This window comes from Rattus norvegicus, chromosome 15 (assembly GCF_036323735.1).
Source record: "Rattus norvegicus strain BN/NHsdMcwi chromosome 15, GRCr8, whole genome shotgun sequence".
Lineage (NCBI taxonomy): Eukaryota > Metazoa > Chordata > Mammalia > Rodentia > Muridae > Rattus > Rattus norvegicus.
Window position 1 is genome coordinate 82,580,200 of NC_086033.1, and position 10,458 is coordinate 82,590,657.

The 10,458-nt window shown below is 42.0% G+C and overlaps 1 non-coding gene across 1 annotated transcript; it reads right to left on the reverse strand.

Moving 5' to 3' along the window:
• Positions 1–637: 637 nt before the first annotated feature.
• On the reverse strand, positions 638–744 carry LOC120097293 (U6 spliceosomal RNA). The gene has a single exon (XR_005494503.1). It is a non-coding gene; the product is annotated as a U6 spliceosomal RNA (small nuclear RNA).
• Between the last annotated feature and the right edge of the window lie 9,714 nt (positions 745–10,458).

Consider the following 10,458-nt stretch of genomic DNA (forward strand, 5'->3'; position numbering starts at 1 on the left):
AAGAATGTAGAGGCAGGCAGTAGAACTAGGAAAATGCTTAAACCTGTAAAAATGTTATTAATCCTTTGAGAATTTCACTCAGTGTAGTTTTTTCTTATTCAATCCTTACTCCTCCTTCTAAGTCCTCCCAGACCCACCCCTACCTCTTCAATTTCTTCACTTAATGCCCTCCCTCCAAACTCAGCAGATCTCAGCTATATTTCCCACATACCCTTAGCTGTGGTGCCATACACCAGTGTGTGGTTGACCTGCCAAGAGCCATACTTTAAAAGAAAATGGACACACATGCTCTCTCCCAGCAGGTATCAGTTGCCAGTAACCTCCCAGCCAGGGATAATTCAGGCAACAATAGAAGAAACAAGACAAGGGAATGATGGCCAGTTGGATTGGTCAGATGTATAAACTGGAGCAAGATGTCATTTCTTTCTTTTTTTTTTATTAACTTGAGTATTTCTTATATACATTTCGAGTGTTATTCCCTTTCCTGGTTTCCGGGCAAACATCCCCCTCCCCCCTCCCCTTCCTTATGGGTGTTCCCCTCCCAACCCTCCCCCCATTGCCACTCTCCCCCCCACAGTCTAGTTCACTGGGGGTTCAGTCTTAGCAGGACCCAGGGCTTCCCCTTCCACTGGTGCTCAAAAATATGGAACGCTTCACGAATTTGCGTGTCATCCTTGCGCAGGGGCCATGCTAATCTTCTCTGTATCGTTCCAATTTTAGTATATGTGCTGCCGAAGCGAGCACAAGATGTCATTTCAATATAGGGATCTTAAAAGAAAGTTCCAGTTGAGGAGCCTGGCTTTGAGCTAGACATAAAAGATGAGTTTGCAGTCCCAGTGCAGACTGGGGTTGGCCATCAGCTGTCCTGTTTATGACGACAAAAAAGTTGCAGAAAAGTTTTTTTTTAAATAATATTTTCTAGATCATGCTTATAATCTAACCCTTGAGTGATTGAGACATGGAATCACAAGTTCAAAGCTAACCTTGGCTACTTAGCAAGTTTGAGGCCAACCTGGACTACATAAAACCTTTAAGTCAAAACCACAAAAGCAAAACTTGTTTTCTGGCACATGAAAACTAATATGAAATTCAAATTCGGCATCCATCAGTGCTTTTCCTGGCTAGGTGTCAGATCGTTCTTCTAGTACTGATTCTCAGAAACAATGGAGTTGAGTACTTGGGACCCTTCGGCTCACCCAGCCCTTTGTAGAAAGTTTGATGAGTCCTAGTGCAGAAAAATGAAGAGAAAACTTTTCATTCTGTAGAATGCCAATGCCATAAAACCATTTTGGAACCATGAAGGCTCACTTCAGCTCATAAGCAGGACAGCTGAAAGCCTTGTTGAAAGAGAACGTGACTAGACAGAGGAAGGAGTACATAGGAACGCCATGGCAGCTGTGGGGAGAAGGAAAGATGTTGAAAGTGCTGTGGGGTACCAAGAGAATGCAGAGACTCACCCGAGCACGATGGAGCAGGAGGCTAGGGGGCAGAGCAGAGGGCAAGAGACTGGATGGGGAGCCTGGTGGTTTTAGGAGAGACTTTGCTCTAAAGTTGAGGTTTAGTAGAGAAGAGTGTACATATAGAAACCAATAGGAGTTAGAGAAGGAGGCGACGTGAAGTGGGGTCAGAGAGAGAGCCAAGCAATATTAAAAAAAACAATGACTGTATTAGAGGACTGACCACTGGGTACTGGATAACCAGTGAGGGGCTCATCACTGGGGAAGACTGATTCTACCCCTGTGAGCGACCCTTAATTGCCTGCAATTCTTCATCTAGGGGTGGGGCCTTTCTCCCATTCACATTGACATGTCAACTACGGTCATTATGGTCGCCTCCAAAAGCATATACATGTGATCGACCCTAAATGGCCTCAGCCATTTAGTTGGACTTATGTTTATGTGTGCAACAACGACAACCAAATAAAACATAGTGAAATCCATTAGAGATTTTGGAGAGAAACCTCAATATATCTACATGCTGTGGGTTGAGCAGTAGAGGAAGGGAGGTTTGGAGTCTGGGGTTTTCAAAGGCTTTTGTCTGAAAGCTATGAAGTCCAATTATAATTGATCTCTACCTAGGACAGTTTATATACCTTGTATTTCCAATGCGTCATTACGAAAGTATTGTATTGATTAAATTAACCCAAGTTATCTGATAAAGGTTACCACAAAATTAAAAATGATTTTTTTTTTATTTTGAGATTTCAGTTTTTCCTCCCTTCCTTCCTTCCTTTATTCTGAGTTAGTATAACCCCCTTCCTCCTCCTTCTCCTCCTCCTTATTTGAGACAGGGTCTCTCTCTAAAGCTATGACTGTCCTGGAACTCATTAGGAGACATGGGCTGGGCTTGAATTCATAGAAATCTGCCTGCCTCTGATCCCTGGGTGCTGGGACTCAAGACACACACCCTCAAACTGCTTGAGTCAGTATCTTTTCAGCTAAACTTTGAGTCTTGATTGTGGAAAAGTCCTGTTGAAAAAGATCCTTCATGGCCTTCCACTCAGGTTTCCTGGCTTAGGAAGCAGGATAGGAGAACCTGGAAGAACATCTAAGAACATCTAAGTTAGACAGTCAACTGAGAATGACCAGAGTGCTAAGCTGAGGGACATTGGGTCAGTGTTCCCTAGATGGAGCACACAGTGGGTCGGTGTCATACCGAGCCCCATTCCTGTGGCAGGGCGGACATCGCAATTGATCATGGTACTTTTAACTGCTGAAATTAGATACGGACTCATCATGTTTCTTTCCAATACTACGCTCTAGAAATGACTAACATTTAATTATCTCGAAACATTTTGTATTTTGCTTCAATAGTGTTTAGCTTTCCACAACTTTCTATGATATCACCCTGGAATTCTGCCACTGGGATCAATAGACTGGAATTTGCAGTTTGGAACTTAAAATTCTAGTATTCTAGTCTCAGTCTCTCTCTCTCTCTCTCTCTCTCTCTCTCTCTCTTTCTCTCTCTCTCCCTTCCCTCCCTCCCTCCCTCCCACCTCCCTTTCTCTCTCTCTTCTTCCTTTCCTTTGTTTGTTTGTTTTTTTCCTACAGTCTTGCTATTTAGCACAAACTAGCCTCAGAATCCCCCTCTATATATATGTGTATATATATATATATATCCTCATAATTGATATATATCAGGATATGGGATTCAAGAATGTGTCATCATGCCCTACTCTCAGTTTCTCCTCATCCTCCAAATTCAATTTCTTATAATGAATGTACTAGCTAGTAAAGTCCTTTACCTTATGAAGTAAGAACTACACTGTCATATTTGGTCTTTAGCAAATTTAAAAAGAATCTTTAAAAAAATCATTGTGAGCAGGTAATATAGCACACATTAATAAGACTAGCACATGGGAGGTTTGAGGGAGAAAGATTGCCCTATTGAGTCCATCCTGGGCTATAGAGTGAGACCCTGTCTCAGAAAACCAAAATGAAACCAAACCAAAACGAAGAAAGAAGGCTGGGGATTTAGCTAGTATGAGAAACATCCTGGGATCAATCTCTAGAACCACAAAATAAATTAAAGAGGGAGGGAGATGAATAGGGTGGGGGGAGAGAGACACACACACATACACTGGGGGGGAGGGAAGGGAGGGAGGGAGGGAGGGAGGGAGGGAGAGAGAGAGAGAGAGAGAGAGAGAGGAAGAGAGGAGGAAAGAGGAGAGATGTGGTGACTGGCTTTGAAATTAAAAAAAAGAACACATGAGCTCTTAAAGTTATTAAGAACTCCAAACCTCAGAGAACATTTGAACGTCATTTGAAAAGAGTTCTTATCTAGCTGGGACAGAGTTCTTTGGTGACCATGCTAGGGATAGAACCTAGGGTCTCACACAGGCCAAACAAGTTTTAAGCCTGGCATTTAAGTCAATCAAGGTTTCACTGGACTGAATATATTCCCTTGAATATGTATAACATATGTTGAAATCCAGTGTGCACACAGAGTAGAAGATTCCATTTTTACATCATCCAAAGCTGTTGCTAAAAGATTTACGAGGCAGATAGGCAGGCGTTCCTCGGTTTTTCAGACTCGGGTAGGTTCTGTTAGAGAGGAATGTTATTTGTACTGAGTGAAGAAGATCTATGCTACAGTGGAGGGTGCTGATAACATCCTGTTTTTGCGCTGTCACTTTTCCCAAGTATTTTAGTGTTTGAAGACGTTATCTTTCTGGCTTTTGCAGCATGTCTGGAAGGAGGAAGGACAGGCTGTTCTCACCTCACATCGAAGAGGAGGAGATCACCTGCCTGCTCCTGCTTAAGTCACAGGCTCCCCAGGGATGAGATAGGGGACAGTCTCTGTTCTCTGGTCCATTGTGATGCTGAGACACTTCTCGGAAATGACCTCTTTCCCCTTCTCCCTAGTTAATGACTACATTCTTGATTTCTGCTTTATCTGTTCTCTAAAAGAAAGAGGGGAGAGCAGGGCATAGGCTTTGACAGTAGATGATACAAAAATACCTTGAATTTGGCGATGGAATATGTTTTTGTACTTGTGCTGGATCCTGGGTGTGTCTAGAAATTTATAGCATTCCAGTCCAACTGGAGAAACTATGCAAGGGGACCCAGGGTGGGGACAGTCTCAGTGCTCCTAATTTTTCTCTCTTGTCCTCCAGTCCACCCTCAGCCCCCCTCAGTCTCCGCTGTGAGGTCAGGCCAGACTGTGTTATCTCTCAGATTCTTGTGTCAAATCAGCTGAAATAACTGGGCCTCCCTCTCTGTCTCTGTCTGTCCTTTCTGTGTCTTTGTCTCTCTCCCAGTCTCTGCCTCAGTTTCTCTATCCCGTTATAGAGAGAAGTTAATAAAAGACAATTCATTTTATCGTTTTCTTGGGAGTGAGAGAAATTGGTATCTTATAGTTAAGTATTAATCATTTGTCTAGTATCCCCCTTCTCTTCGCTGTGGTGCTGGATCTTGAACTCAGGGTCTCATTTCTGCCCCTATTCCTGGGGTCCACCCACCTCTGCTTTCTTTATGCTGTGAATGAAGGAACTTAGAAACTAACAAATTTGACACCTAAGCACTCTAATACTGAGTCACATACCTATTAACAAGTTTTTAAAGGTTAAGCTTTTTTTCCAGATTTTTAAATGCATTTTTATGTGTGTCATGTCTATGTGGGTACTCCTGGAGGCCAGACAAGGGTGTCATCACCTGGAATTGGAATTACAGGTTCTTAGGAGTCACCTGGCCTGGGTGTTGGACACTGAGCTGAGGTCCTCAGAACAAAGCAACAAGTGCCATCACTCCAGTCCCCCTTTACATTTGTTTTAAAGAGCTATTTATTTATCATATGTGAGTACACTGTAACTGTCTTCAGACACACCAAAAGAGGGCATCGGATCGATCTCATTACAGATGGTTGTGAGCCACCATGTGCTTGCTAGGATTTGAACTCAGGACCTCTGGAAGAGCAGTCAGTGCTCTTAACTACTTGAGCCATCTCTTCAGCCTTTACATTTGTTTTAAACGGTGCAGAAAGAAAAACAAGCATTTCATGAATATGTAAATAAGAACACCAGAGAGACACTGAAAGCCTTATGAGTTCCAGATAATGACATGTGCCCAAGGCCTCAACCAGAGGTGAACATGTTTTATTCTTAATTTTATGACGAATGAGAATACATTTCTTATTAAAAGTTATCTTTTCATTCAGTCAAAGACTTAAGCATTGCTCAACAGCCATTTGATGGCGGCAGCAGCAGCTGTTTATGACTAAAGTGATGAGAAGGGTTTGCACCTGAATCAACGTTGGAAGTTAAAAGTTAAAGTGGTTACGTAAAAGCCAGAGAAGGCCATTGTTCTGCACTAAGCTCCTGCACTGGGCTTCAAAGAATAGGCTAAAAATCAAAATGGAGTCACTCACGCTAAATACCCATGCCATCGGCTGAAACTAAGCTGTTTATCTGACCTTCACAGAAGTCAGGATTAGAGAGATGTCACACATTTTCCCAATAGGCCTCCTTTAGTTCCTGGGATAATGAAATTCCCTCTGCATTAGGATAAAAAGGGCAAACAGTAATCTGATGCCAACAAGTCGCAGCTTTTGTCTTGTTTCACCTCTTCATATACGGGAAGTCACTTTAAAACGGCCTTCTTTTTCTTTCTGCCTTTTCCCTCAACCTTTTTTTTTTTTTTTTTTTTTTTTTGTCAGCCATATCTCCTTCACGGATCATTGGAATATTTCATGGAATGAAGGGTCGCCTGCTCCGAGAATGGAAAATAAAGCCAGCCAAAAATACTTACTAAGTTGTTATAATTTTGTCCTTTGACAAACATTTAGGTACAGTAAAATATGATGGCACGACGTGTGTGTGCCTGTGTGTGTGTGTGTGTGTATGAGCACGTGCATGCATTTATGTATATATGTGTTATGGACATATAGAATAAAATATGATGACACATGCCTACAGGCCTAGCATTCGAGAGCCTAAGGTAGGAAGATAGTGAGTTCAAGGCCAGCTCAAGTTATAGAGTGAGCACCAGAACACGTACATGTGGGTTTGCACGTGCGCATGCATACGCTTGTGACTCGCAGGGTCCAGAGTAGTATGTCTTGTGTTATCCTCTACTCTTCTGCTTATTGCCTTGAGCCTGGATCTCTCACTGACCTGGAATCTTGCTAAACTGACTGCCCTTCAGGCCCTCACGTGTGCAGAGCGAGCACTTTCATTCCCTGAGCCCTCCTCCCCACCCCCCTGCATTTAAATCATTATTTTAGAGTATTTTTCTTTCTACTTGTACAAGCGAGTTTACTATAAAATCCTATGTCATGCATGCTGGCTCCGACACTATGTTTGTGTCATGACAATGTCTGATGATTACACAATGAGAAAAATCTCCTAAGTTTTCTCAGGACAAAGCCTTATCCATACATCCAGGACTCCATCCAATGAGTATCCCGTATTCTGTCACTGAAGTGTGAAAGCACCTTCTGCTGCCTCCACATTAAGTTAGTGGGCTTTTTGATTGTTTGTTTATTTGTTTTGTTTTTTCATGAATGAGTTTCAGATTCCTGGAAATTTTTTAATTTGCCTTTCTTTTTCTTTTTTTAACTGGTGTACTACATTGCCCAGGCTTCCTTTGAACTTCTACGACCTCTCTAACAGCTGGGGCTCTCGTGCCTCATGGTGGCTTGACCTCCATTGACTGTATTAATTTTTGTATTTTTTCAATACTTTGCATAAGAACCCCAATGCCATGCTGACCTTTGATTCTTCATGTAAACCGTGTACTTCTTTCTCTTTGGGAAGTTGCAGGATCTTTTTTTGGTGTCAGTAGTTTGATGTTTTACCATAGTGTTGGGTTGCGTTCATCAACGGGGTTAGATATGTGGAACTCTGATCAGTCAGGAAGCCCTTGTCTTGTACCTCAGGGTAAACCCTATAGTTAATTGTGAGCAATCTGCCATTGGAGTGTGTTTTTCTTGCTTTGAAACTTCTCTTGTGTGGGTGGTGACTTCGTGGGATGGAGAAGTCCTCTGGCTTGGTCCTAGATCTTAATCTTCTTTCCCACTTCATGTTGCTTTTCTCTTGTGGATATTAACCTCGATGGGACTGTGCAGTATTCTCCACAGTTTTTCTTTCCTATTAGTTTACTCTTTAGTTTCCAAAGGGTTTTAAAAATCTTCTCCAAAGATTTGTTTTTTTTTCCAGACAGGATTTCTTAGCTCATATTGCCCCAAACTATTTATCCTCATGTCTCTATGTTACAGTTCTGCATTGGATTACACTTTGCATCTGACTCCTGATTTTTTCTGTGTTATTATTTTTCCCCCTCTGGAGATATGTTTTCTCTTCTCCTTTCTCCATTTACCTTTTCTCCTTCCTTCCCTCCCTACCAACCTTTAAACCCTACCTCACCCTTACTTTTTCTCTAGACAAAGACTTACTATGTAGCTCAGGCTAGCCCAAAACTCATAACCCTCTTGTCTCAGCATTGTAAGTGCCGAAGTGCTGCGATTGCCAATATGGAGGACTACGTGTACCATATCTCTCCCTGAGATATTCAGATTGCTTTCAGCAAGATGTCAACTTATGGCATTGTCTGTTTCCTGTTCATTTTCTCTTCCCCTCTCCCCACGTTGTTCTGACATATGTTTCCTGGAGTATCTGTAATTCTTGGTGGTTTCTTCATCTTTATCAGTGTATCCCTGAAAAGCAGATTGGATTAGTAGTCATGGAGCTAGCTGGGCCTTATGAATTGATGCTTTTCTTGTACAGATCAAGAGCTTTTATATAATAGTAGGAAATCATGACATGTATATCATGACATTGTAGTATATCAGACATGATGGTGCCTTCTGTGATTACATCACTTTGGAGGCTAAGGCAGGAAGGGCTACCTAGGCTGTTTATTAAGAATGTGTCAGGAGTATATACAAACTACACAGAAACAAGCAAACCAAACAAAAAAGAAGCATGTACATAATAATTTTTAATACATAATATATTACATATGTTTAGTTGGGGGAAAGACATCAGAGGATTAACACTTGGTAGACTGGTTTTTATCTGACCTTCACTCTGTCTAGTGGTTCTTATCTGCCCTTCACTTTGTTATTCAGTTGTTCTGAGTCACCATGGTAACCCAGATTCACAGATGCTCAAATTCCTTAGAGTAAACAGCAAAAAAAAAAAAAAAAAAAAACCCTGTGACCTATGCAGAGTTCCTTGTATACTTTATCTATAGATTACTTCTAATCTAAAACAATGCCCAGACTATGTACATAGCTGTTACACTGTATTAGCCAGGGAATAATGTCAAGAATAGCAAGACTGTATGAGTCCAGTACAGTTTTTAGTCTGTGATGGTTGACACACACATAAAACTAAATAGGCAGAGGAAGAAGTGGGCTGTTGGATTCACTCATAGAGATTTTCTTCCCTCTACTTCTGGAGTGCTAGAATTAAAGGTATTTGCTACCATGGCCAACCCATAATTTATTTTATATTCATTTGATGACTATCTTCTGAGGGAAAACCTTCACCTTAGCCCCAATTTTCTCTCAATAGAAACTTGCTCTCCAACTGGGCTGCCCTGAAATTCAGCCCAGTCTTCCTGTGTCAGCCTCCAGAGTGCTGGGATTACAGATTTACCAGTGTGAGCTCCCATGCCCAACCGGCATGGTGTTTATGATCTGTCTCCTGAGAAGAATAATTCTTCCTCTCACTATACTGAGAGCTATGAGAGAGGGGCCAGAGAATCAATATTGCACTCTGAACACATTCGTTTAATCTCTTTATTTCCAGAATGGTCTCGGTTATGAATTGAACACAAAATGTCCCCCCTATGTATATCAAGATATGTTGGATGCTTGGTCCCCAAATGATGCTGCTGTTTGGGGAGATAATGGAAACTAGGAAGTAGGGTCAATAGAAGGAAGTGGGCTGCTGGGGCATTCCTTTGAAGGTTATACTTCACTCCTGAGTTTCTTCTTCACTCTGCTTCCTGCCCACCAAGAGGTAAACAGCTTCCTTCTGCTCCCACTCCCGCCACTGGGACTGTCTATCAAGCCACCATGGACATGAATGAAGCTCATAGGCGACATAAAGCCCCTCCTCTCCTTAAGTTGTTCTTTCAAGACTTTAGTCATGGCAATAGTACAGCCACAGCTACCCAAAAGTCACTAATACAATTCTGTCACCCCTAATTTAGCTTGTCTCCTGGCTGTTAGATCATCTCGTTCTCTCTAGGGATTAATCCAGCATTCTGGATTCTCCAGGATTCTCCGGCAGTGAGGTATGAAAATGGGAATTTTATGATTTTTTAAACTAATATTTTACTCTTTGAAAGACATATTCTTTATACAATGTGTATTGGTTATGTCCATCCACCATTACTCACCTCTAAATCCCCTCTGTGCCCTCACCCCACCCTCTTCCCAGCTTCATTGCCTTTTTGGTTTTTTTTCATGGAAAATTAGCATTTAATAGTGTCTTTTGGATACAATAGGGCAGCTGCCCTCATGAACACACAAGGACTATGGTTACCTGCAGAAGGGCTACATAAGATCAACATGGTCAACATTTTAGCATAGAGTGGGAAGGGGTTTATGAGCCCCAACCCCAAGCTAAGGAGCTACTGACAGTTGATGGTTCTAAGGGAGAGACAGTTTTCTTTAAGAGTAGGTCAGGTCCATTCCAGTAGATGGGCCCATACCAGGAAAATATGGGTAGTGAAATTATAGTCATTGGATTACTTTTTTTTTTATTAACTTGAGTATTTCTTATTTACATTTCAAGTGTTATTCCCTTTCCTGGTTTCCGGGCCAACATCCCCCAACCCCTTCCCCTCCCCTTCTTTATGGGTATTCCCTTCCCCATCCTTCCTCCATTGCCGCCCTCCCCCCAACAATCACGTTTACTGGGGGTTCAGTCTTAGCAGGACCCAGGGCTTCCCCTTACACTGGTGATCTTACTAGGATATTCAATGCTACCTATGAGGTCAGAGTCCAGGG